Source organism: Salvelinus namaycush, chromosome 21, assembly GCF_016432855.1.
Source record: "Salvelinus namaycush isolate Seneca chromosome 21, SaNama_1.0, whole genome shotgun sequence".
NCBI lineage: Eukaryota > Metazoa > Chordata > Actinopteri > Salmoniformes > Salmonidae > Salvelinus > Salvelinus namaycush.
In genome coordinates this window covers 38,282,064-38,308,907 of record NC_052327.1, presented here as the reverse complement: position 1 = coordinate 38,308,907, position 26,844 = coordinate 38,282,064, and positions in this window count along the sequence as shown.

The window sequence follows — 26,844 nt, the reverse complement described above, 5'->3', positions numbered from 1 at the left end:
AGTTTATTAATTGCTTGGCTGGGCTGATGAGACAGTGTATTTGGCAGTCAGATAGAACAGAGTAAATAGGCATTTTAAAGTCATAGATTTAGCCGGTGGTAACTTGTGGAATAGCCACCGACTGGAATGCGCTTTTAACCAATCAGCATTCACGATTAGTCCCACCCATTGTATAATTTGATACTGACCCAACTTACTTTCGAAGTGTCACTGTTAATCTGTGTTGGAGAGTGTTTCTGTGGTTAGTAGTGATTAGCTACTGGAGAGGATTTGCTCTACTTCTTCTATAAAAGTGGCTTTTTATTTTTCCAAATCTCAATTACAGTGTTTGTGAAGCCTTTCACCTTCCAATTAATTCTAACAGTGCCAGTGGGATCTGTCTGACTTCAATTACCAGAGCAGCACAATACAATAAGTTATCCTGTTTGGCACTCTTATCTCTTCAGCTCTAATCATGGAAAACACAAACCTCTTCCAGCTCTACAATAGTGCCAGCTTCTCCCACAGTATCCTCAATAGTGACCTCTTAGCTGTGTCAGGTTCAGAGTGCAGGACAAAGGTCAAAGTGAGAGAGTAAACTTACTGTGTCTTTCACTGGTGCTTAAGCTGGATGCTTGCAGCCCAACCACTCGGTATGATATAAACCTGAGGAAGTTTAAACACTCAAGTTTCAGATTGTGTATTTAACTCCCACTCCATGGATCCAGTATTCCAGAATGAAATGCTAGCACAAGGATCGACCTGGTTTCTCACCATCTTGGTTTTCTGTACGTTTGAAATGTCTCAGCAGGCATCAGTCAAAGTTGATCCAATACTGTTGAGAGGAGAAAAACTAAAATGCCCTCCCATGAGATATCATTTCTCTCCTAGCCTTGGGGCTTAGCACACTGACCCTCTGTTAGGGAAGAGGGAGGAAGAGAAGAGAATGACAGAGAGAGAAGGAGAGAGAGGTGGGAGGCAGGAGGGTTGAGATTAATGTAGATCACCTGTCATCACCTGGCGGCTGATCAAAAGAGCCCATTGGCAGGCGGAGCACAGAATCCACTGGAGCCTCTTCTTTATGCCAAGTACCAGCTTCTCTGAGGTAGACAACACAAGAGTCTGGCTCCAGGCATGGAGTAGAGAGGAGGTGTGAGGAGGGAGGGAGGGTGTGATTGGAGGTGGAGAAGTGCGGGCACATCAACACACACATGTACATGTGCATACACACACACACACACACATACATGCACACATACACACACCCATACACAAATGCATGCACGCACCCACGCACGCACGAACACACACACAAACCTTCTCGCTCTGTCTCAAGGCATGAATCAGACACTTCAAAATGTCACCAGCATCCCTGAGAAAATGGAATGAGAAAGTGTGATGATGATAAGACGCTTATGCTGTGGGAGGTGTGGGAATATGAGACCATTGAAGGAAGAGACCAATCTGAGAAACCATTTTCACCGAGTAGGAGATGGACAGAAATGAGAAAGAGGTAGAGCAGCCGACCTTGAGTATCTTGTCTCTACCTCTCTGTAGTATCTGTCTATAAAGTGGAGACCGGTTCAAAGAAAATATTTTTGTTAAAAGCTTTAGGAAAATACATTTTACCAGGAAAAAAGTTGTCAGTCGATATGTTATGGTTTAACATAATTATGTGTCTAACCTTGCATGCAAGTGTCATAATGTAGTGGCGTGACAATACAACATGACAACAAAAACAACAACATTGTAATAGAATGGAAACGCTGTATAGCACATCTCTTTTCAAGGAGTTACTTGGGTGTGCACTTCTTCTAAATCAATGTCAAGCCTATTTCAGAAATACTGATTCAGCAAGTTGCAGAGATATACAGTGGATCTGGCAGTGGTAACCTTTCCAGATTATGGTGACATTAAAAGCTGCATACGCCGAGCATGGGGACCCGACTACCCAGGCCCTCATCTAATGCAAACGTCCTCTCTCACCTCTATCTGCAAAAGTAATTATGGCAAACTGCTGTGACTTCTTGGGCTGTGTGAGAGACAGCACCTTGCATAGGTCCTAGAAAAACACTCATCTCTCCACGTACGGAGGAGACAATTATCTTTTCCAGTGTAGAGGTGCTGGGCTGGTGAGAGAGGAGACCAAGAGCGCCCCTCAACATTACCCCCCTCCTCAAAGTGCACTTCTAGCTGAAGTATGGGTTTATACTGACAGCCTTGAGGGCCTCAAAAGTGACACCGCTGAAAGTGAAAGTTGGGAAAGTGACACCACTGAAAGTATGCCTAAGGCTACCATTGCATTTGTCTGGTTGGGTTATCACACTAGACAGTGGGAGCTTCATCAATGTCATGTCAAACACTATTTCCCAGTATTTTCTATGAGATTATATCATATGTTTGTTGGAATATCAGTGAGACTCAAGATAATCAGACATTTGATGATAATTGAAAATGTGCATATTATTTTGTGGCGTCGCTGCTTCTTAAGCTGCTGTTCCAGTCACACAAAACTGGATGCCACATTAATCCTCATGAATACGATGGCAGCATGTGCATGTTTTATTTCTCCTGCAGTCAAAGTGGTATTACTGTCACGTTCTGACCTTAGTTCCTTTTTTATGTCTTTATTTTAGTTTGGTCAAGGCGTGAGTTGGGGTGGGCATTCTATGTTGTTTTTTCTATGTTTTGTTCTGTTGTTCTATTTCTATGTGTTTGGCCTAGTATGGTTCTCAGTCAGAGGCAGGTGTTAGTCGTTGTCTCTGATTGGGAGCCATATTTAGGTAGCCTGTTGTCTATTGTGTTTTGTGGGTGGTTGTTTCCTGTTTCAGTGTTTGCACCATACGGGACTGTTTCGGTTGTTTGTTCGTGTTTTGTTATTTTTTGTTCTGTGTTCATTTTGAGTTATTCAAAATCTATTATGGACACTTACCACGCTGCACATTGGTCCGATCCTTGCTACTCCTCTTCAGACGAAGAGGAAATCCGTTACAGAACCACCCACCAAAAAAGGACCAAGCAGCGTGGTATCGGGCAGCAACGAGTTCTGGACTCATGTACATGGGAGGAGATTCTGGAAGGAAAGGGACCCTGGGCACAGGCTGGGGAATATCGCCGCCCCAAGGCAGAGCTGGAGGCAGCGAAAGCTGAGCGGCGTTGGTATGAGGAGGCAGCACGGCAGCGCGGCTGGGACGAGAGGCAGCCCCAAAAATGTATTGGGTGGGGGCACACGGGGAGTGACACTTACCACGCTGCACATTGGTCCGATCCTTGCTACTCCTCTTCAGACGAAGAGGAAATCCGTTACAATTACATTATAAAGGGAGGTATCTATCATCGTAGTAGGGGATGTTTGTGCTTGTGTCAGGAGGAATGAGCCTGGCTGGAGCTTCAGGGAGCTATACTGACCCTTCTGTTCAGAGTCAGTGGACAGCAGTGGGCCAGAGCAGTGTATCCTAACCTATGGCCTCTGGCAGTTGGCTGCTGTCTTTACCTCCATGGAGCAGGCCAATTGGGCTGAGAGCCCGATAGGAGTGGACATTTCTGTGGCTCGGGGGTGTCCTCTGCCCCCATGCTGAGACACAGAGGGCCCAGAGGGGCCAGATAGACAGATTATCCACCCCACTCCAGAGACATGGGGTCAATGTGAGAGAGAGAGAGAGAGAGAGAGAGAGAGAGAGAGAGAGAGAGAGAGAGAGAGAGAGAGAGAGACACTGCTGTGCTTAGCATGGTTGGGGTCAGTGCCATTTCAGTTCAGTAAATTCAGGAAGTAAACTGGAATTCCAATTGACCTCAATGCAGTTAAATGAGAAGATATTCAAAGGGCTCTAACTCCCTTCTTAGGTACAGTAAGTTTACCTCCCAAGGAATAAATAAAACGCTTGTAACATAACAGCATTGTGAGTAATCGCAAGGGAGGGTGTTTTCTAATCAAGATGTTTGTAGCAAACAAAAAAACTTGAATCATTCACATGGAGAGAAAAAATGTGCAATTAGCTACTGCAGAGAGAAGAGAGAAAAAAATCACATTCATTATGGTGAAATATGGCCACCATGAGGAGATGAAGCCTCTTGAGCTGTAATGAAGTAGGCCCCCTGATCATGAATTCACCAATTATGGGTCTCGTATAACATCGAAATTATGTGCATTTTAACCACTGGTTTATAATACAGACATTCTCACATCTTCCCGGTGGTTTCAAGGAGCCGTCCCTACTTGTACATGCAAGGGTTAATTACAATAATTAAGGCTTTGGTGTTCCTCATACAATCGCATGCTTGGCAGTGGAATATGTATGCTGAAAGAAAACGTTTCAATAGATTGCAAGGCCTTTTCCTTGTCTCATATTGCATAAAACGTTTCAGAGTAATGTGAGCTCCATTTTCTTTTCCTTAATTTTTCTTTTTTTTCTTTTTAATTTTTTAAAGATGCACACTTTTTGGGGGTGGGGGGTGGGGGGAGGGGATAAAATAGGAGTGCTGCACTCTCCAGGTCTTATGAGCTTGTAGGCTCTTGAACTCTATCAAACCGAGCCAAGCCAAGCCGTACTGTACCATGCTTGCCCAGTAAGCATACTTTCACACTATTTACTCCAGCATGGTTCGGTTCACTGAAAGTGGGAAGAGCTGGCCCAATATCGTATTTGCTATTGCCCATTTATAAGTGGGCAGAGACTCCTGATGAAGCCCCAAAAACAGGGACCACCCTTTTGTGTCACCGCACTCATCAACATAATGTCATTCAATCTTGAATTTAAAAGATCAATCACATTTTCCTGCATTGGAATTACAATCCCACATGTACCCTCTGGTAACAAACAATTTTCTATCAGCACAGCAGTTTTCTATAAAAACAGGTTAGTTAGTTTTCAAACTATGTATTCCCTGTGTTTTGTTGATCTCTGGAATTTGTTCCTGAAATGTTCATATTTCCATTTATACTCTCTATGAAACACTTATAAACATGACAGCTATTTTAAAGTAAGAAATATTGTTGTCTTGAGATCAACAGAATATGTGTGTCTGCATTATGTATGATGTATGTGAGCGAGAGAAAGAGACAGTGAGGTTGTCTGGCTGAGCTTTTATCCTCCTTAAATGTACCAAAATGAGTCTTGGGGAAAAGGAAGCTGTGTGGCTTTTGAAGAATTAATAAGCCTGTCTCATTTAGATGTGTCTAGTGTCGCTGGCAGCCTCTGGAAGCCCCAGTTTAAAATTTTCTTGACAGTGCCTTTGATGATCACTGATAACGTAGCGAGACTCCCAGGGAGCGATGCATCCGACAATGCAGAGAGTCAGTGGAGACCAGCTCTACTGATCCTGACTGCTCTTTATTGTCTGGCCTCTCTCCAGCATCGCAGAGCCCATCAATGCCTTGGCTTAGCGCTCTCATAAACAGTCGTTATCACATAAATTACACATTCCCTTGTCACAACATCACTGGGAGCGAGTACATGTATGGCACCTTTCTCTTTTCTGCTTACATGGACAATCAGTTAGGCCATTTGATGAAGGTCAGTGGCTTTTCTGAGCATGCAGGCATTGTACCAGAAACTCAACAGGGTCATTTCATACAGATTTTGTCTCAGTTACCCAAAATGCCCAGTGCTGTTAAAGCATTTTTCACAGTGCTCAAAGTGAAAAGGCTCTGAACTGAACATAGATCTTTATTGGAGATATAGGCGAAGGATAGCACTCTTAATTCCATTACTGTTTGTTTTAAACATTTTCTTTTCTTCAAGTTAGTTTCAAATGTCCCCACATTGTACTGCATCCATTTAAATACACTGCCACACATATTTGGTTTAAAACCTGCCCTTGACTGTCGAAAATTAGAGTAATGGATTTACTGAAGCAATGAGGTTCCCTCCCAGTAATATAATACTACAATTCAGGTCATATCTATTCTGGCTCCTAATTCAATGAACGGGACCCTACCTGGAACCCGCTTGTCATACCAAATATGAAGCGTCGACAGGGAGCACTGTAGAGAGCTAGCCTGTGACCCTGTTTTAATATGTTGCCTCAGGGCCTTCACTGGCTGCAATAACATCACTACACTCACTCACTGACATTGGAACCTTGACGGTACAGTAGATACTGAGGCTGAAAGATACTGAGGGAGAAAAGTTTGCAGAACAACGAGGGAATGCAATGAGGCTTCCACATAACCAAGTTATTCCACACTGTTTGTACTTGCTCCTATTGCGCAGAATCCGCCAACCCTCAAAGTTACTGTCATTAAAACCATGTTTTACATTCAGAGAAGTAAAAGTAAATGTCCTATCAATCATAACAGATGATGATGATCGTTCACCATGCAGAGCAAAGAAGCTGTGTGTAGGCTACTCAAACAAATCTTATTTGTCACATGTGCCAAATACCTTACTTTGAAATGCTTACTTACAAGCCTTTAACCAACAATGCAGTTTCAAGAAAATAGAGTTAACAAAATATTTACTAAATAAACTAAAATACTTGTCCGGTACTGCAAGAGCTTTTTTAATGGTTTGTTGTTTGTGGAACTGAGTCAGACTTCATTAAGGACACAGCTAGACTTTTAGAGTTGCTTTTAATTATGTTGTGGGCGCAGTTTTTGAGGCTTAGGGATTTGAACCGGCATGAGTGAGAAGACCAGGGTACTGTCAATGGTGTCGTAGCAGATAGACAGGATACTACTGACACCAGATGAGTTCAGTTTTCTGGGGAAGTATAGGTGTTGTTGGCTTTTTATTGTTGAATAGTGTGTTTTCAAGAACCCTTCAGCGTGTCCTTTTTCTATCGATTATGGACTTCAGATGGGTTGATAGGGTTCAGTTGTTTGGATTCACTCCTCTGGTTTCTTAACTTTTCACTATGTTTAGTTCCAGGAACAAGCCTGTTCACTCACAAATCCCCTGTCTGGATTCTTGCTGAAGGTAACTTGCCTATTAGCAAGTTTAAACAACATGGCTGAAGGACTGGATGAAAGGGGCTTGCAAATAAGCTTGAATGAAACACAGCCATGCGCAGCAGGTTATCGACTGAAAGAACAAAATTAGAATTGATTTGCTGAGAAAAAAAGGTTGGCTGCCTTCTTTGGTACTGTAGCCAGTGAATGCTGCAGTGAATTTGTAATCCAGCGGTCTTGGATGAAGTCTCTCATTACTCTGTCAGACAGACAGGCCTGCAGAGGAGCAGATTGGGAACGAGACAGACATCAGGCTGTATTAAGATTCAGCCACTCCTCAATGCTTCCAAGAGACGGTTGGGTTGACGGGAGAAGGATTCTAGTGCAAAGCATAGTCTTGGCGTCAACCAGGGAATTGAAGGGATATGACTAGGGTTGCAACTTTCAATAAATTCCTTGGTTTTCCCTTAATCCCGGTTGGAGGTTCCCGGAATCAGGAGGGAATAAACTGGAAATCTGGAAACCTCCAACCAGGATTTCGGGAAAACCAGGGAATTTATTTAAAGTTCCTGTAATTTTGCAATCCTAGATATGACCATTACCGGTAAAGAAATCCGAATCCAACCAAAATAACTGTGGCATCAAAATGTATATTATTTTATAATAATATAGGAAAAAACACACATCACAACAAGAGAGACACCACAACACTACATAAAGAGAGACCTAAGACAACAACATATCATGGCAGCAACACATGACAACACAGCATGGTAGTGACACAACAAGACTACAACATGGTAGCAACACAACATGGCAGCAGCACAACATGTTAGCAGCACAAAACATGGTACAAACATTATTGGGCACAGACAACAGCACACAGGCTAGAAGGTAGAGACAACAATACATCACGTGAAGCAGCCACAACTGTCAGTAAGAGTGTCTATGATTGAGACTTTAAATGAAGAGATGGAGATAAAACTGTCCAGTTTGAGTGTTTTTTGCAGCTCGTTCCAGTCGCTAGCTGCAGTGAACTGAAAAGAGGACGACCCAGGGATGCATGTGCATTGGGGACCTTTAAAAACCTCTAAGGATCGCGAACCGCTAGCGGTCCACCTGCGACAACATCCGGTGAAATTGCAGAGCGCCAAATTCAAAATAAGAAAATCGAAATATTAAACATTCATGAACATACAAGTGTCTTACATCATTTAAAAGCATAACTTCTTGTTAATCCAACAGCTTTGTCAGATTTCAAAAAGGCTTTACGGCTAAAGCATACCATGTGATTATCTGAGGACAGCGCCCCACATCAAAATACTTTTTCAACCAGCACCGGCTTCACAAATAGCGATTAAATAAATCACTTACCTTTGAAGATCTTCCTCTGTGTGCAATCCCAAGGGTCCCAGCTACACAATGAATGTTCGTTTTGTTTGATAAAGTCCTTTTTTATATCCAAAAAGTCAGTTTAGTTGGCGCCATTGATTTCAGTAATCCACTCCTTCAACATGCATACAAAGGAATCCAAAAAGCTACCAGTAAACTTTGTCTAAACAAGTCAAACAATGTTTCTAATCAATCCTCAGGTACCCTAATATGTAAATAAACAATAATATTTTAGACAGAAAGAACGGTGTTCAATAGAAAAGGAAAATAACGAAGAGCGCGCCCTCTTTCACGCGCACCAAAAGTCTACCTGTCCTGATGAAAACACCTTGGATAAACTATAACTACTTGTTCGTTTTTCAAGAAACAAGTCTGAAACCCTTTCTAAAGACTGTTGACATCTAGTGGAAGCCATAGGAACTGCAATCTGGGTCCTATTCTTTGTATATCCCATAGGCTAGCAATTAAAAGGCCTGTGACCTAAATTCCCGGATGGATTTTCCTCGGGTTTTCGCCTGCCATATCAGTTCTGTTATACTCACAGACATTATTTTAACCGTTTTAGAAACTTCGGAGTGTTTTCTATCCAATTCTACCAAGTATATGCATATCCTAGCTTCTGGGCCTGAGTAACAGGCAGTTTACTTTGGGCACGTCAGTCATCTGGAAATTCAGGATACTGCCCCTAGCTGAATGTGACTGGCAGAATGGGTGTTGTATGTGGAGGATAAGGGCTGCAGTAGGTATCTCAAATCTCAGATGTCTTGCCACGGGTATACAGAGATGACCAGTTTATAGAGGCACATTTGATGGCAGAATGGTAAAGAACATCTAGCCGCACGAGAACACCTTTACCTGCCCATCTAGAAATGACATCTCCGTAATCTGGCATGGGTAAGATGGTCATCTGAATCAGGGTTAGTTTGGCAGCTGGGGTGAAAGAGGAGTGGGGGCGTCCGTAGGGAGCTAGCCTGTAGAGACACCACCCTCTCCTTGGACCAGCTGATAGACATGTCCATTCGGTTGGACAACTTGCTGGCGACCCGCGGACGTCCGGATTGGGCCCTGTCAGTTTCATCCCCCAGCCCCTCCACTCCAACGCCCATGGAGCTAGGAGGTGCTGCAGCGAGGGCGACCGGAGGAGGAGCCCTTTCCTGTACCAGCTGTGGTCATAGAGGGCACACTGCTGACCGGTGCTGGAGGGGTCCTTCGGGGAGTCGAGACGCCAGGCCGAGCGCTGCTCGGACACCCCAGGTGAGTCGGCACCAGGCTCACCCAGAGCCCCCTGTTGGTCACATGTATGTGTTCATTTATTTTCCTGAATTTTCCCCTCATTCCCAGCATAAGGCGCTAGTAGATTCAGGCGCAGCATGGAATTTTATTGGCCGTGGTTTTGCGCATAGTTTAGGGATTCCCCTTGTTCAGAATGATAAACCCTTCCCAGTGCACGCCTTATATAGCCGACCATTAGGTTCAGGGCTAGTCAGGGAGGCCACGGCTCCACTGGGCATGGTTACGCAGGAGGGTCATGAGGAGAGAATTAGTCTCTTCCTCATAGATTCTCCTGCGTTTCCGGTGGTGCTGGGGATCCCCTGGTTGGCCCGTCACAACCCCAAGATTTCGTGGGAACAGAGGGCTCTATAAAGGGGTGGTCAGAGGAGTGCTCAGGCAGGTGTGTAGGGCTTTCCATCGGTGCAATGACGGTGGAAAGTCCAGACCAAATCTCCACCGTGCGCATTCCCTCAGAATATGCCGATTTGGCTATCGTCTTCTGTAAAAAGAAGGCGACCCAATTACCACCTCATCAACGAGGGGACTGTGCGATAAAACTCCTGGTAGATGCTGCACTTCCCAGGAGTCACGTGTATCCCCTGTCACAGGAGGAGACGGTGGGTATGGAGACATATGTCTCTGAATCTCTGGGGCAGGGGTACATTCGGCCCTCCACATCACCTGCCTCCTCGAGTTTCGTTTTTGTGAAGAAGAAGGAGGGAGGTCTGCGTCCGTGCATTGACTATAGAGGTCTAAATTCCATCACGGTGGGGTACAGTTACCCGCTACCTCTCATTGCCACGGCGATTGAGTCATTTCACGGGGCACGCTTTTTCACAAAACTGGATCTCAGGAGCGCGTATAACTTGGTGCATATCCGGGAGGGAGATGAGTGGAAGACAGCGTTTAGTACCACATCCAGCCATTATGAGTACCTTGTCATGCCGTACGGGTTGAAGAATGCTCCAGCAGTCTTCCAATCTTTTGGAGACGAGATTCTCAGAGACCTGCACGCGCAGGGTGTGGTGGTTTATATCGATGACATACTATTCGGTCTATTCCCTCTACATGCGCCGAGCATGTGTCTCTGGTGTGCAAGGTACTTGGGCGACTGTTGGAGCATGACCTGTACGTCAAGGCTGAGAAATGCTTGTTCTTCAAACAGGCCGTCTCCTTCCTAGGGTATCGCATTTCCACATCAGGGTTGGTGATGGAGTGTGACCGCATTGCAGCCTTGCGTAATTGGCCAACTCCAACCACTGTAAAGGAGGTGCAGCGGTTTTAAGGGTTTTCCAACTACTACTGGAGGTTTATCTGGGGTTTTGGGCAGGTGGCTGCTCCCATTACATCACTGCTGAAGGGGAGGCCGGTGCGTCTGGGGTGGTCGGCTGAGGCGGACAGAGCTTTTGGTCGCCTGAAGGCTCTGTTTACCTCGGCTCCCGTGCTGGCGCATCCGGATCCCTCTTTGGCATTCATAGTGGAGGTGGACGCGTCCGAGGCTGGGATTGGAGCCATGCTCTCACAGGTCTAGGGTACGCCACCGAAGCTCCGCCCCTGTGCTTTCTTTTCGAGGAAGCTCAGCCCGGCGGAGCGAAACTATGACGTGGGGGATCGGGAGTTGTTGGCTGTTCGTCAGAGCTCTGAAGGTGTGGAGACATTGGCTTGAGGGGGCTCAACACCCTTTTCTCATCTAGACTGACCACCGTAATCTGGAGTACATCCGGGCGGCGAGGAGACTTAACCCTCGTCAGGCAAGGTGGGCTATGTTTTTCACCCGATTTAGGTTTACTATCTCATATAGAGGCAGACACACTGTCCCGACTGTATGATATGGAGGAGCGGTCCATCGATCCTACTCCCATCCTTCCGGCCTCTTGTCTGGTGGCACCGGTGAGGTGGGAGGTGGACGCAGACATCGAGCGAGCATCACGTGTAGAGCCTACTCCACCACAGTGTCCAGCTGGACGGGTGTACGTTCCGCTGGAGGTTCGTGACAGGCTGATCTGGTGGGCTCACACGTCCCCATCCTCTGGTCATCCGGGCATCGGTAGGACGGTGCGATGTCTTAGTGGGAAGTACTGGTGGTCCACTTTGGCCAAGGACGTGACGGTTTATGTGTCCTCCTGCTCGGTGTGCGCTCAGTGCATGGCTCCTAGGCACCTGCCCAGAGGGAAGTTACAACCCCTTCCCGTTCCACAGCGGCCTTGGTCACCCCTGTCGGTTGACTTCCTGACCGATCTGCCTCCGTCACAGGGCAACACCACGATCCTGGTCGTTGTGGATCGGTTTTCTAAGTCCTGTCGTCTCCTCCCTTTGCCCGGTTTCCCTACGGCCCTACAGACTGCGGAGGCCCTGTTTACTCACGTCTTCCGGCACTACGGGGTGCCTGAGAACATTGTTTCTGATCGTGGTCCCCAGTTCACGTCCAGGGTGTGGAAGGCATTCATGGAACGTTTGGGGGTCTCGGTCAGCCTTACCTCGGGTTTTCACCCCGAGAGTAATGGGCAGGTGGAGAGAGTGAACCAGGATGTGGGTAGGTTTCTGCAGTCGTATTTCCAGGACCGGCCAGGGGAGTGGGCGAAGTATATCCCATGGGCAGAGATGGCCCAGAACTCACTCCGCCACTCCTCTACGAACCTGTCGCCCTTCCAGTGCGTGTTGGGGTATCAGCCGGTCCTGGTACCATGGCATCAGAGCCAGACCGAGGCTCCTGTGGTGGACGATTGGGTGAGGCACTCGAGGGAGACATGGGAGGCCGCCCACGGGTACCTTAAACGGGCCGAAGGGCGGCAGAAGGCAAGCACTGACCGCCACCGCAGCGAGCACCGGGGGACCGGGTCTGGCTCTCGACCCGAAACCTGTCCCTCCGCCTGCCCTGCCGGAAGCTGGGTCCGCGGTTTGTGGGGCCGTTTAAAGTCCTGAGGAGAATAAACGAGGTGTGTTATAGGTTACAGCTTCCCCCTTATTACCGTATTAACCCCTAATTTCATGTGTCTCTCCTCAGGCCGGTGTGGCTGGTCCGCTTCAAGAAGCTGAGGTGCGGGAGGTCCCTCCGCCCCCCCTGGACATCGAGGGGGCGCCGGCGTATGCAGTTCGGTCCATACTGGACTCGAGGCGTCGGGTGAGGGACCTTCAGTACCTCGTGGATTGGGAGGGGTACGGTCCGGAGGAGAGATGCTGGGTGCCGGTGGAGGACGTATTAGACCCATCTATGCTGAGGGAGTTTCACCGCCTCCATCCGGATCGCCCTGTGCCTCGTCCTCCGGGTCGTCCTCGAGGCCGGCGTCGGCGCGCTGCGGGAGCCGCGCGTCAGGGGGGGGGGGGTGTACCGTCACGACTTCCATCGAAGGTTGTTCCTCTCCCTGTTCGGGCGGCGGTCGGCGTCGCCGGCCTACTAGCCATCACCGATCCTTTTTTCCTTTTCTGTTTGTTTTGTTTTTGGTTCTTTCACACTGGGTTTCATTTGCCTTAATTTCTGTGTGTATAATTTACCCTGTTGCCTGCCTAGGTTGGTGCGGGATTATTTTATTGTGATGTTGCTCAGTTAGGTTGTGCCCATTTTTTTTCACGCATTTAATAGGAGTGTGTAATATTTAGGAGCTTTGTTTGTTCCTCCTTGCGTGAGTAACGGGTTTCTCTGTTGTCGAGGGCGTTTGCTTTTTTTTGTATTGTGCCATACCTGTATTTGGTGGACTTGCCATTAAAAGTACACCTGACTCTTTCAACTACCTCCTAACGCAATATTGTCACAGGTAGTCATACTCCCAAGTACTTGTATGAGGTGAATACCTCAAGCTCTAAACCCTCAGAGGTAGTAATCACACCGGTAGGGAGAGGGGCATTCTTCTTACCAAACCACATGACTTTTGTTTTGGAGGTGTTCAGAACAAGGTTAAGGGTAGGGAAAGCTTGTTGGACACTAAGAAAGCTTTGTTGTAGAGCTTTTAACACAAAATCTGGGGAGGGGCCAGCTGAATATAAGACTGTATCATCTGCATATAAATGGATGAGAGAGCTTCCTACTGCCTGAGATATGTTGTTGATGTAAATTTAGAAGAGTGTGTGGCCTACGATCGAGCCTTGGGTTACTCCCTTGGTGACTGGCAGTGGCTGAGACCGCAGATGTTCTGACTTTATACACTGCACTCTTTGAGAGAGGTAGTTAGCAAACCAGGCCAAAGACCCCTCAGAGACACCAATACTCCTTAGGCGGCCCACAAAAATGGAATGGTCAACGATATCAAAAGCTTTGGCCAAGTCAATAAAAATAGCAGAACAACATTGTTTAGAATCAAGGGCGACATAATTTAGGACCTTTAAGGTTGCAGTGACACATCCATAACCTGAGAGGAAACCAGATTGCATACCAGAGAGAACACTATAGACATCAAGAAAGCCAGTCAGTTGATTATTGTTTTTCCAAAATGTTTGATAAACAGTGAAAAATAGAAATTGTCCTATAACTGTTAGGATCAGCATGATCTCCCCCTTTAAATTAGGTTACTTATTTTAAAATTGATAAAATTGTTTTCCCACCTCATCAATCTACACCATAAACAGTTTTTTGGACATTTTTGATAATTGATAAAAAATGTATAACTGAAATATTACATTTACATAATCATTACAACCCTTTACTCAGTACTTTGTTGAAGCACCTTTGGCAGCGATTACATCCTCGAGTCTTCTTCAGTATGACGCTACAAGCTTGGCACACCTGTATTTGGGGAGTTTCTCCCATTCTTCTCTGCAGATCTTCTCAAGCTCTGTCAGGTTGAATGGGGAGCGTTGCTGCACAGCTAGTTTCAGGTCTCTCTCGTTGTTCGATCGGGTTCAAGTTTGGGCTCTGGCTAGACCACTCGAGGACCCACTCAAGGACATTCAGAGAATTGTCCCAAAGCCACTCTTGCGTTGTCTTGGCTGTGTGCTTAGGGTCGTTGTTCTGTTGGAAGGTGAACCTTTGCCCTAGTCTGAGGTCCTAAGCACTCTGGAGGAGATTTTCATCAAGGATCTCTCTGTACTTTGCTGTGGTCCCAGCTTTGATGCACTTGTACTGATCTCGCCTTCTGGATGATAGCGGAGTGAACAGACAGTGGCTCGGGTGGTTGTTGTCCCTGATGATCTTTTTGGCCTTCCTGTGACATCGGGTGCTGTAGGTGTCCTGGAGGGCAGGTAGTTTGCCCTCAGTGATGCGTTGGGTAGACCGCACCACCCTCTGGGGAGTCCTGTGGTTGCAGGCAGTGCAGTAGCCGTATCAGGCGGTGATATCTGTGACCAACAGATGCATATCTGTATTCCCAGTCATGTGAAATCCAAGGATTAGGGCGAATGAGTTAATTTCAATTGACTGATTTCCTTATATGAACTGTAACTCTGTAAAATCTTTAAAATTGTTGTATGTTGCATTTATATTTTTGTTCAGTATATATATTTACAACGGGTCTGCACCATTGCCAGACTAAACCCCTCTATGGGAGCTCCGTAGTGTGAGAGAGGCTGCAGTGTGACAGTGAAACCTAAACTGAAGTGACACTTAGTGGCTTGGCTGACGGTGAGGGAAAATGAGCTTTCCTTCCTGGGGAAAGGGGAACCTTTGAATAGGCAGATTGACAGGTTGACAAGTCTGAGGAGATGGAAAGCACTTGTAGTTCGTTATGGGGTCAGGAGCGGAGGGTGGCAGCTCTGCAGGGCGAGTCGCGTTGGCGGTTTGTCATTGGGTCGTTGTGGCTCCCTGTCAAGTGTTTTGTGGTGGCACCTCCCTGTGATCACAGCCAAAGCAGCGGGGTCCTGATGGTTGGGCTAATTAAAAAAAAAAATCATGTTCTCCTCTGGGGGTTATTGTGTCTCGACAACATGTTTAGCCTCAAATGGTGACGTCGAAACAAGCTTGGTGTTAATCACTTGACAGACTGGTTGTACCACTTCTTGGTATTTCCGCACTGTTACTTTTAAAGAAGTTTGTTTTTAGCTCCCTTTACCTAAGGCATTCATTCCAATTAAAATAATTGGAAGTGTGAATTGGAGGTGTTACAGATGTAGGATCTTAATTTGAGCCAGTTTGCTACAGCAGGAAAATAATCCTGCAGCAACAGTAAATGTTAATTATTATGTGGATTATAATTCATGGATATTTTTAAGCCTCAAATGCACTGCACGTTTATAATGTTTTGCAACAGGGTGATCAAATCAAGATCCTATATCTGTAGGAATGGAGGTAGTTAGTGCTTAGGCGTACAGGTTGACAGAAGTGATTTGAAACTTCTGTGTGATTTGAGTCCCTTCACTACTTTCTTTCAAAACGGTCCAAAAGTTAACAACTTCCTAATAATGCTTCTGTCTCCTCTATTTTTGTCTACTCTGAAATGAACCTGTCATTGTTATCTAAAACATTAGAATAGATTAGGCCCGCCTGTGCTTGAGCTGGATATGTTATCGCCTTCCTGCAACAATATAAGGTCAATCAGCTGATGTAATTGGAGCACATTTGCCCTCGGAGCCTGGACACTGTCACCACATAAACAAGATAATTGTGCTTTAGTTGACCTGAAAGGCAGCAGCGGCTATTTCAATGGCCCAGCATGGTGTTGAAATCCGATAAACCTTTAAACAAGATGTGTGTGCTTTGTGTTTAATCTGATCTCTTGCTGGCTCACCTGCCTTCTCTTAGAAACGACACGATAACAGGCAGGATGTTGTCGTAATTATTTATAAAGGCCCCCCATTAGGCTCTGCTCTTGACAGGTGGATGTGCCTTTAAAATATTCCTCTGGCTGGCAGTGGTGCAGTGGAATCAAAAACATATTTCATATCGCTCAGTAAACGCTCACAATTCACACTCCAAAAGAAATGTCTTCTTTTTCACCTTTTTGGTTTGCAAGGTGGTTGGTTTATATTCCCGTTATCTGCCGAGGGAGCATCAACTCCCCCATGCTGTAGATATTGCCGACTTGTGTACATCTACAAACTCAAAGAGCAAACACATGAGCAGGAGGCAATCAAAGAGAGATGTGCATAATTAGAAGGTTTGAGTTCTCCCATGCTTTACGTAACACATGTTAGCTTATCATGGTCTCGTGAGAAGCCATCAGTGAATTACAGAGTGACTTACAGTACAGTCAGTGCATACATTTTTGTGCTGGTCCTGCGTGGGAATCAAACATACATCTTGTAATGAATAATGTGGAAATTGAGCAAGTTGAGGTGACTAAACTGCTTTGAGTAACCCTGGATTGTAAACTTTTATGGTCAAAACATATTGATACAACAGTAGCTAAGTTGGGGAGAAGTCTGTCCAAAGTAAAACGCTGCTCTGCCTTCTTAACAACACTATCAACAAGGTGGATCCTACAGGCCCTAGTTTTGTCGCACCTGGACTACTGTTCAGTTGTGTGGTCAGGTGCCACGAAGAGGGACTTAGGAAAATTACAATTGGCTCAGAACAGGGCAGCATGGCTGGCCCTTAAATGTACACGGGGAGCTAACATTAATGATATGCATGTCAATCTCTCCTGGCTCAAAGTGAAGGAGAGTGACTTCATCACTACTTGTTTTGGTAAGAAGTGTTGACAAGCTGAATTAAATCAAATCAAATCAAATTGTATTAGTCACATGCGCCGAATACAACAGGTGTAGACCTTACAATGGAATGCTTAGTTACGAGCCCCTAACCAATACCGCAGTTTAAAAAAATATGGATAAGAATAAGAGATAAAAGTAACAAGTATTTAAAGAGCAGCAGTAAAAAATAACAATATACACGGGGGGTGCCGGTACAGAGTCAATGTGCAGGGGCATCGGTTAGTTGAGGTAGTATGTCCATGTAGGTAGAGTTAAAGTGACTAAAGTGACTATGCATAGATGACAACAGAGAGTGGCAGTGGTGTGGAGAGGGGAGAGGGGTGGCAATGCAAATAGTCTGGGTAGCCATTTGACTAGATGTTCAGGAGTCTTATTGCTTGGCGGTAGAAGCTGTTTAGAAGCCTCTTGGACCTAGTCTTGGCGCTCCGGTACCACGTGCCGTGTGGTAGCAGAGAAAACAGTCTATGACTAGGGTGGCTGGAGTCTTTGACAATTTTTAGGGCTGTTGCCATACCAGGCAGTACCGAGCAGTTGCCATACCAGGCAGTTGCCATACCAGGCAGTGATGCAACCAGTCAGAATGCTCTTGATGGTGCAGCTGTAGAACCTTTTGAGGATCTGAGGACCCATGCCAAATCTTTTCAGTCTCCTGAGGGGGAATAGGTTTTGTCGTGCCCACTTCACGACTGTTATGGTGTGCTTGGACCATGTTAGTTTGTTGGTAATGTGGACACCAATGAACTTGAAGCTCTCAAACTGCTCCACTGCGGCCCTGTCAATGAGAATGGGGGCGTGCTCGGTCCTCTTTTTCCTGTAGTCCACAATCATCTCCTTTGTCTTGATCACGTTGAGGGAGAGGTTGTTGTCGTCTCTGAACTCCTCCCTATAGGCTGTCTCGTTGTTGTCGGTGATCAGGCCTACCACTGTTGTATCGTTGACAAATTGAATGATGGTGTTGGAGTCGTGCCTGGCCGTGCAGTCATGAGTGAACATGGAGTACAGGAGGAGGCTGAGCACGCACCCCTGTGTGGCCCCTGTGTTGAGGATCAGCGTGGCGGATGTGTTGTTACCTACCCTTACCACCTGGGGGCGGCCCGTCAGGAAGTCCAGGATCCAGTAGCAGAGGGAGGTGTTTAATCCCAAAGTGCTTAGCTTATTGATGAGCTTTGAGGGCACTATAGTGTTGAACGCTGAGCTGTAAATGAAAAGCATTCTCACATAGGTGTTCCTTTTGTCCAGGTGGGAAAGGGCAGCGTGGAGTGCAATAGAGACTGCATCATCTGTGGGTCTTTTGGGGCGGTATGCAAATTGGTGTGGGTCTAGGGTTTCTGGGATGATGGTGTTGATGTGAGCCATGACCAGCCTTTCAAAGCACTTCATGGCTACAGACGTGAGTGCTATGGGTCAGTAGTCATTTAGGCAGGTTACCTTAGTGTTCTTGGGCACAGGCACTGTGGTGGTCTGCTTAAAACATGTTGGTATTACAGACTCAGACAGGGAGAGGTTGAAAATGTCAGTGAAGACACTTGCTAGTTGGTCAGCGCATGCTCGCAGTACACGTCGTGGTACTCCGTCTGGCCCTGCGGCCTTGTGAATGTTGACCAGTCTAAGGGTCTTACTCACATCGGCTGCGGAGAGTGTGATCACACAGTCTTCCAGAACAGCTGGTGCTCTCATGCACGTTTCAGTGTTATTTGCCTCGAAGCGAGCATAGAAGTAGTTTAGCTCGTCCGGTAAGCTCGTGTCACTGTGCAATCCTCGGCTGTGCTTCCCTTTGTAGTCTGTAATGGTTTGCAGGCCCTGCCACATCTGACGAGCGTCACAGTCGGTGTAGTACAACTTGATCTTATTCCAGTATTGATGGTTTTCCTTGTTTGATGGTTCGTCGGAGGGCATAGCGGGATATCTTATAAGCTTCCGGGATAGAGTCTCGCTCCTTGAAAGCGGAAGCTCTAGCCTTTAGCTCAGTGCGGATGCTGCCTGTAATCCATGGCTTCTGGTTGGGGTATGTACGTACGGTCACTGTGGGGACGACGTCATCGATGCACTTATTGATGAAGTCAATGACAGATGTGGTGTCCTCCTCAATGCCATTGGAGGAATCCCGGAATATATTCCAGTCTGTGCTAGCAAAACAGTCCTGTAGCTTAGCATCTGCTGCATCTGACCACTTTTTTATTGATCTAGTCACTGGTGCTTCCTGCTTTAATTTTAGCTTGTAAGCAGGAATCAAGAGGATGGAATTATGGTCAGATTTGCCAAATGGAGGGTGAGGGAGAGCTTTGTATGCATCTCTGTGTGTGGAGTATAGGTGGTCCAGAGTTCTTTTCCCTCTGGTTGCACATTTAACATGCTGATAGAAATTTGATAAAGCTGATTTAAGTTTCCCTGCATTAAAGTCCCCGGCTACTAGGAACGTCGCCTCTGGGTTAGCGTTTTCTTGTTTGCTTATGGCGGAATACAGCTCATTCAATGCTATCTTAGTGCCAGCCTCTGACTGTGGTGGTATTTAAACAGCTACAAAGAATACGGATGAAAACTCTCTCGGTAGGTAGTGTGGTCTGCAGCTTATCATGAGAAACTCTACCTCAGGCGAGCAATAACTCGAGGCTTCCTGAGATATCGTGCACCAGCTGTTGTTTACAAAAATACATAGACCGCCGCCCCTTGTCTTACTAGACGCCGCTGTTTTATCCTGCCGGTACATCGTATAACCAGCCAGCTGTATGTCTATATTGTCGTGGTTCAGCCACGACTCCATGAAGCATGAGATGTTACAGTTTTTAATGTCCCGTTTGTAGTTTAATCTTCCCAGTAACTCGTCCATTTTATTGTCCAAAGATTATATGTTTGCTAGCAGAATTGAGGGAAGTGGGGGTTTGTTCGATCGCCTCCAACTTCTCAGAAGGCAGCCCGCTCTCCGGCCCCTCTTTCTCCGCCTCCTCTTCACGCAGATCACTGGGGTCGGGGCCTGTTCCCAAGGGAGCCATATATCCCCCGCCTCGGGCTCGTCAGAGTCGTGAAAGAAGAAAATGGATTCTGCAAGTCCGTGGCGAGTAATCGCAGTCCTGATGTCTAGAAGTTATTTTCGGTCATTGGTTGGGTGCACGTAAAACATCTGCCTTCTGCTCCGGCGCTCTGTCTTCTGCACCGAGCTGTTTGTTTAAACTACTACTATTCAACTCAGACACCCATGCATACCCCGCAAGACATACCACGAGAGGTCTCTTCACAATCCCAAAGTCCAGAACAGACTATGGGAGGCGCACAGTACTACATAGAGCCATGACTAGATGGAACTCTATTCCACATCAGGTAACTGATGCAAGCAGTAGAATCAGATTTTTTTTAAACTGATAAAAATACACCTTATGGAACAACGGGGACTGTGAAGAGACACACACAAAGGTACAGACACACGGATATGCACACAAGCGCTAGCACATGCACTCTACATTGTAATATTGTTGTATGGTGGTATTATACTTTTTGTATTGTCAATATGTAGTGGTGCTATAATGTTATATGATGTACTGTTTTATCTTTTGTTTTATATGTAATGTAAGAGCCTTAATGTGTTTTGACCCCAGGAAGAGTAGCTGCAGCTAGGATCCCTAAGAAATACAGAAAATACATTCTCTGCCAACTGAGCCACACGGCGCCTTCATTTCTATCTGACTTAATTTAGCATGTATAGAAAGTAAATGAAGGTCTGGCCAGCGTTCTGCCAACACAGGTTAGCTTATCATGGTCTCGTAGAGAACCAATCAGAGAATTGGAACATAAATGTTCCTCTCCTCTGACTTATCCCAATTTAGTACTTGTCTTAAACAAACTGATTGCAACTTTTTATGGCCGTTTGGAAACTAAATGGCCATTTTCATTTGTTTGAAATTGAAGGAGCCATTACAGAAAGCAGGGTCCACGACTGAGGCATTTAACAGCACAATTAAATTCCAACAGCTCGCTATCTATTGAGCAATTAACCTTTGGTAAACCAATTATTATTTAACACTTGATGACAAAAGTGAGGTCCTGGAGGAGCCATGACCTGGTTTAATAGATGGTTCTCATGCAGCAGTAAAGGAGGGAAATGTGAAGCCGTTTCAGTCAGCTGCTCTATTAGCTCAGCCTCACTGAAACTGAAACTTTGCCGACTCCTCACTGGCTAGTATTGATTAATTGTAGCTGAACCGCCGATCACACCGCCTGGGACGAAGAAAGAAGGGGGGGGGGGGATAGTAAAGTATACATGGATCTGATGATGAAAGATTAGCAAAGACAAGTGGTGGTGTACAGGGCATTGCTGAGAGCTGAGAGCTAGGTAATAAAGGGGAGAGAGGGAAAATGGCCATGGGTCCTCGGTTGGTGCTGGTGCTAGACGATGGATGGTGCTTTCGGGAAAACCTTGGGACCCCAGACGCATTTGATGTCTGTGAACCAGATGCTTTATTGTCTGGTGTGCCATTCCGTTGCTTAGCACTGCTCCTCTAGGTTGCCACGGCAACCAACGTAAAAAAAATCTGAGAACCCTCTCTTTTCGTGGTCGTACTTCTTGTTGCTTGCTCCGTCATCTGGAATATTGACATGATCTCTGGCCTCACATAGATTTAAGCTGCTGCATGGCATTGTGTCATAAATGTATAATGCTTTTAACATCATCATAACACACTTTGTCATATGCAACGGCATTGTAAATGCCATTGTTGACTTGGAGTGACGCTGGAGTGCCATTTGTCATTGGAGATGTGACTCAAACCAGCTGGACAACGCCTCCATTCTATTTCCCCCACGGTACAAGGAAGACTTCAATCATAAATTTACCTCTGGCTAGTCTCAGGCAATATCATTACCTTTAGCCTGACAGCCCCCAAGCAATGGGAGCAACGAGCGGGAATGCAATAAGAGAATAGATTTGATCCCATAGAGCACGGAGCGTAGACAGTTCCCTGTGTTTTATTTCTTCCTCTAGTCTCTGTGATGAAATAGAGAAGAATGGCCGTGTTGAAGGGCTGGACCTACCTGCCGTAACGAACGGATCAAAACAAATAGATCTCTATACACCTAGAATTGCTCAAGGCAGGTCTGGAAATCAGATTCTGGTTATATAATCAAGAGCCAACCCAAACCCTTGCTAACTTTGACTTATTCTTACCAACAGAGAACCCCATCAAATGCAGCATTCTGTTTCTCTGTATAGTCTGTATGGTGTAAAAGTATTCTGTTTTGGTCCCAAAAAGGCATGCCGAGAACAAGAATGAGCATGGGAAGAAAAGTGATTGTTTGTGTGAACAGCCAAAGAGAAGTGGTAACCAATCTGCTGTGTTTCTCCTTGTGTTGTTCTAGAGACTGATTGTTTGTGAGAACAGCCAAAGTTAAGCAGTGACTGGTTTTGACCCCTTGATTCGTTCCCAGATCGATAATGATAATGCAGGGTGATCAATAGTGTACCCCTAAGGACCACGTGCCGTTGTCTGCAGCAGCCTGTTTGAAATGCATTGTGTGTAGGACGTCCTCCGAAATATTGATATGAGTGCTCATTTCCTGTGTAGCACACTAGCGTCGCTAACACTTTGGTGACGAGAAATTAGATGTTAATGAAAAAGTCAGTGGGGCTTGTCAACTGTCGTCACGACCAAATGAGGCAGAAAGAAGGAAAACGAATAAAGCACACATTTCTCATCACAGGAATCTGAAGTCTAATCAGAATGTCTCATAAATTAAATGTAAGATTCTTGTATTTTATAGAGAGTTAGCACAGAGAAGTAATAAAACACTTTCGTCTGTCAACATCAACAGAAAATCGAATCAGAATATTAATGTGGAAACTGCCAAAGCTCCACATTTTTCTGTCAACACAAATAATATGAAATCTAATCCTGATGATTATACATGCTTTTATTACTTCATTTCATTATCTGTCTCCTTTTTCCCCAATACACAATTTTCATCACTCCTTAGTCTTCAGTGTTTCTGAATAATTTACCCTGCTTATGAAAAGGTATTAGATGTGTTCAGGACCCGATACAGACAGTGTGAGGTAACGTTCAATTTTTTTTTTTAGGACACAGTGTGTACGATACAGCAAATCCTAGGACTTTGCAGAACAAATGCACCTCTTCCCCATTAAAAAGTGCCCCTCCCCCCCTTTCATCTCGTCGTCTTAATCTATTGTTAATTCCCAGGGTGCTACCACTGCCCCCCCGAGAACACAATTCAGCTGTTCTCTTTCCCAATTATCTGGTGGAAAAAACCTTGTCCTTCCCCGCTGAGTCCGCAAACCCCAGCATGCTTTTCTCTGCTCCTGACCCCGGCCCCAGCCACCAGACCTCCAAAACAAACCGTGCCGTACTCCGCCATCACATTTCTGGCGACTGTATTAGCATAAGCTCATTTGTACCTTATTAATTATGCATTGATGTCAACGTTTGTGTTGCCTGTAATGGTGACAAGGTCAAGGCGGCGGTTTATAGATGTCAGAGACAATGGGAAGAAGAATTTCATAGGAATACCTAGGAGAAGCTAGGTGATATTCTAATTATCCCCACACATACACTGCTTTTTCTCATACTTCTCGCTCTCTTTCTTTCTCTTCTCTGACTCTCTCGTTCTCTCTCATACACACACCACGGACATTCTGTTATTTTTCTCTCTCTGTATTCGCTTCAAGCTCCATGCACTCTCAGAGCTCCAAGCTCCATGCAGTCTCAGAGCTCCAAGCTCCATGCAATCTCAGAGCTCCAAGTTCCATGCAATCTCAGAGCTCCAAGCTCCATGCAGTCTCAGAGCTCCAAGCTCCATGCAGTCTCAGAGCATTGGGAATTCTCTCAGCCCCGGGCCTCCAGACCATCATTATCGACCACCATCTGCCCGACCTGAGCTTTTCATTGTCCTTCTCCTCTCCCCTCCACTCACCAGTCCCACAGAGGCCCCCTCTCACTCGCCCCGCTTCCAGATCTTGGCTCGCAGGCCTCCAACTACTGCCATCTTGGCACTCCACTGAGTGTCACATTTGGCCACTCCAGGCCACTCTTTACGTGCCATCATCCCTCCGTGGGAGTTTTTGCTACATGGACAAGCTGCATGTAAGCTACCCTACCAGAAACACTGGTTACTGACCCGTTCAAAGGAGGATTGTGAACACTGGACATTTTTTTTGCTGGGAATTGACAGACAGTGGATGTTTCCCGTCTGTACCTGAAAAGGGAAGATGTTGGATGTAGCGGACCATTAGCTATTGTGAAGGAATTTACCAGAGGCTGGACTTTGAACACAGCCCTTCAATCAAGCTCTCAGCTAAAGAGAAAAATCATCAAATATTCCATATTCACTGCATCTTTAGTGTCATTCTATTACAGCGCACTTTCTTCATTTCAGAAGGCTGAATGACTATGTGAATTGTGAAGAGGCAGACGTAGAGAATTATCCATGACTTGTATTAATGCTGTCTAAATGTCTTTCCTGGGACGTGGTGAAAGTCTGAAACTGACCTCCAACAATCTTACTTACTCTACAGATGCCAAAGTCAGTCACAGGTGGTGGTGTCTGTCTGGTGGCTCTCCAGACCTCATTATTAGGCTACAGCAAGCCTCAACCCTCCCTCCACCCCAAGCTTCAGTCATCGAGTGTATGTTGATGGCAGCGCTCAGTGGTCGGCTCACTATCAGGCCTGTCTTCCACTTTTTGTTCTCTAAGACTTTTTCTGCCCAGGGAGCTTTCAGACAGGGCCGGGTGAGAGTGGTCGGGATAGGGAGGCCCCTCTTCTTGACAGATAAACAGGATTTTGTGTCTGGCAAGCCGAAGATTGTCAGCTCCAATCTCTGAGAGTATTACAACTGGCAGTCAATGACGGGCTGTGTGGCTCAGAGGCAGGAAATCAGGCTCTGTTTGGGGATGAGTGTTGGGGCCGAGCCCTGACTCTCCATCACGATAGCACTCGACTGATTCCTCGGGGCGGACAGGCACTGATGAAAGTTCCACGCCTTTGGCTGTTGACTGTCAAACAGCCCATTCTTTGATCTGTAAATAAATGACCAAGCCGTTGAAAGACTAAATGGCTAAATGAAGCCATCTAAAATCCTAGATTCACCCACTTCTGAGGGGGCTTTATAGGAGGGGGGAATGAGTGTAATGGATACTATGTATCTGGTTGAGTGTTCTCATTGACATGCCCTACTATTTCACATTTTCAACAGTCAACAACAGCCTTATTTTTGACTTGTCCGTGCACCATGAGATTGTCTTAGCCCACTAACGCCTAGGAATTTGCTAGGGGAGCTAACACTATATTACACTCGACTATCTTCAGCAGAACATGTAACAACCATGTAATTTCTCACAAGGCTACAGAGAGTGCACTAGCTCAGTTTCATGTCTATAAATAGCCTAAGTGAGGGCACTCCAACCCTGTTCCTGGAGAGCTACCATCCGGTAGGTTTTCCTTTCAACCCCAGTTGTAACTAATCTGATTCAGTTTATCAACCAGCTAATTATTAGAATCAGGTGTACTAGATTAGGGTTGGAGCGAAAACCTAAAGGACGGTAGCTCTCCAGGAACAAGATTAGAGAACCCCGGCCTTGGCAGTACATGGAAAAGGTGAGCTTCAATTACATTGATGGAAAGTAGACATTTATCTGTGTAACACATTCAGAGTGGGTATGCCTGTTCGTGGGAACACAAGTTCAGTTCCTGACCTTTATCTTCATCCAATTTTGAATCGTGGCTCACAGGTCATATTGTTGTCTTTGTTAAAGGTCAACACTAAGTGTCTCAAAGCAAAGCCTGTAATTTTTCCAAAGCATAGGTTGAAGCTGGATAAAAGCTGTCTCTCACTCATATAATGCTAGCTTTAAACCTGGGTTGGTTTTCTATCTGTCTTACATGCTGACTACACCGGGCACGCACACGCGCATGCGTCCACGTGTGTCATCGCGTGAGTTTTGATTTTGTACATCCACACGAGACGCGATCAGGACACACAGGTTGAAATATCAAAACGAACTCTGAACCAACTACATTCATTTGGGGACAGGTCGAAACCCAAATATTCATGGACATTTAGCTAGCTAGCTTGCTGTTGCTAGCTAGCTAATTTGTCCTGGAATATAAACATTGGGCTATTATTTTGCCTGGACTATAGTGTGGACCTCAGTTCAGCTTTCAATCAACCACGTGGGTATATGCTTCTAAACACGAATGAGGAGATTGGAGAAGCGGGACTTGCAGCACGTCAAGATTCAAAAATAGAAGCAAGTTCTATTTTAGCGCCTGGCTACACAGACGCTCGTTGTCGCGCGCGAGCAGTTTGGATGAAATGATTGAATAACATGTATGTGTAAGGACCGACGCCGGACAGGAGAAGCAGGTACGGGGAGTCAGACATTTATTCAGGAACAAACATAGAACAAGGCAGGAACAGCGTCAGCACACGGGTAACACGGACATATGACAAACAATGCAGCAGCGGGGAACAGAGCTGGGGAACTGACAAATATAGGGGAGGTAATAAACAGGTGATTGAGTGAGTCCAGGTGAGTCCGATATCGCTGAAGCGTGTGACGAGGGAAGGCAGGTGTCCGAAAATGATGGTGGCAGGAGTGCATAATGCAGAGCAGCCTGGCACCCTCTAGCGACAGGGGGGAAGAGCGGGAGCGGGCGTGACAGTAACCCCCTCTAGGGGCGCCAGGCTGCTCTGCAAAACTCCCCACGAACCAGCAAAGGCGTGGGAGCCTGG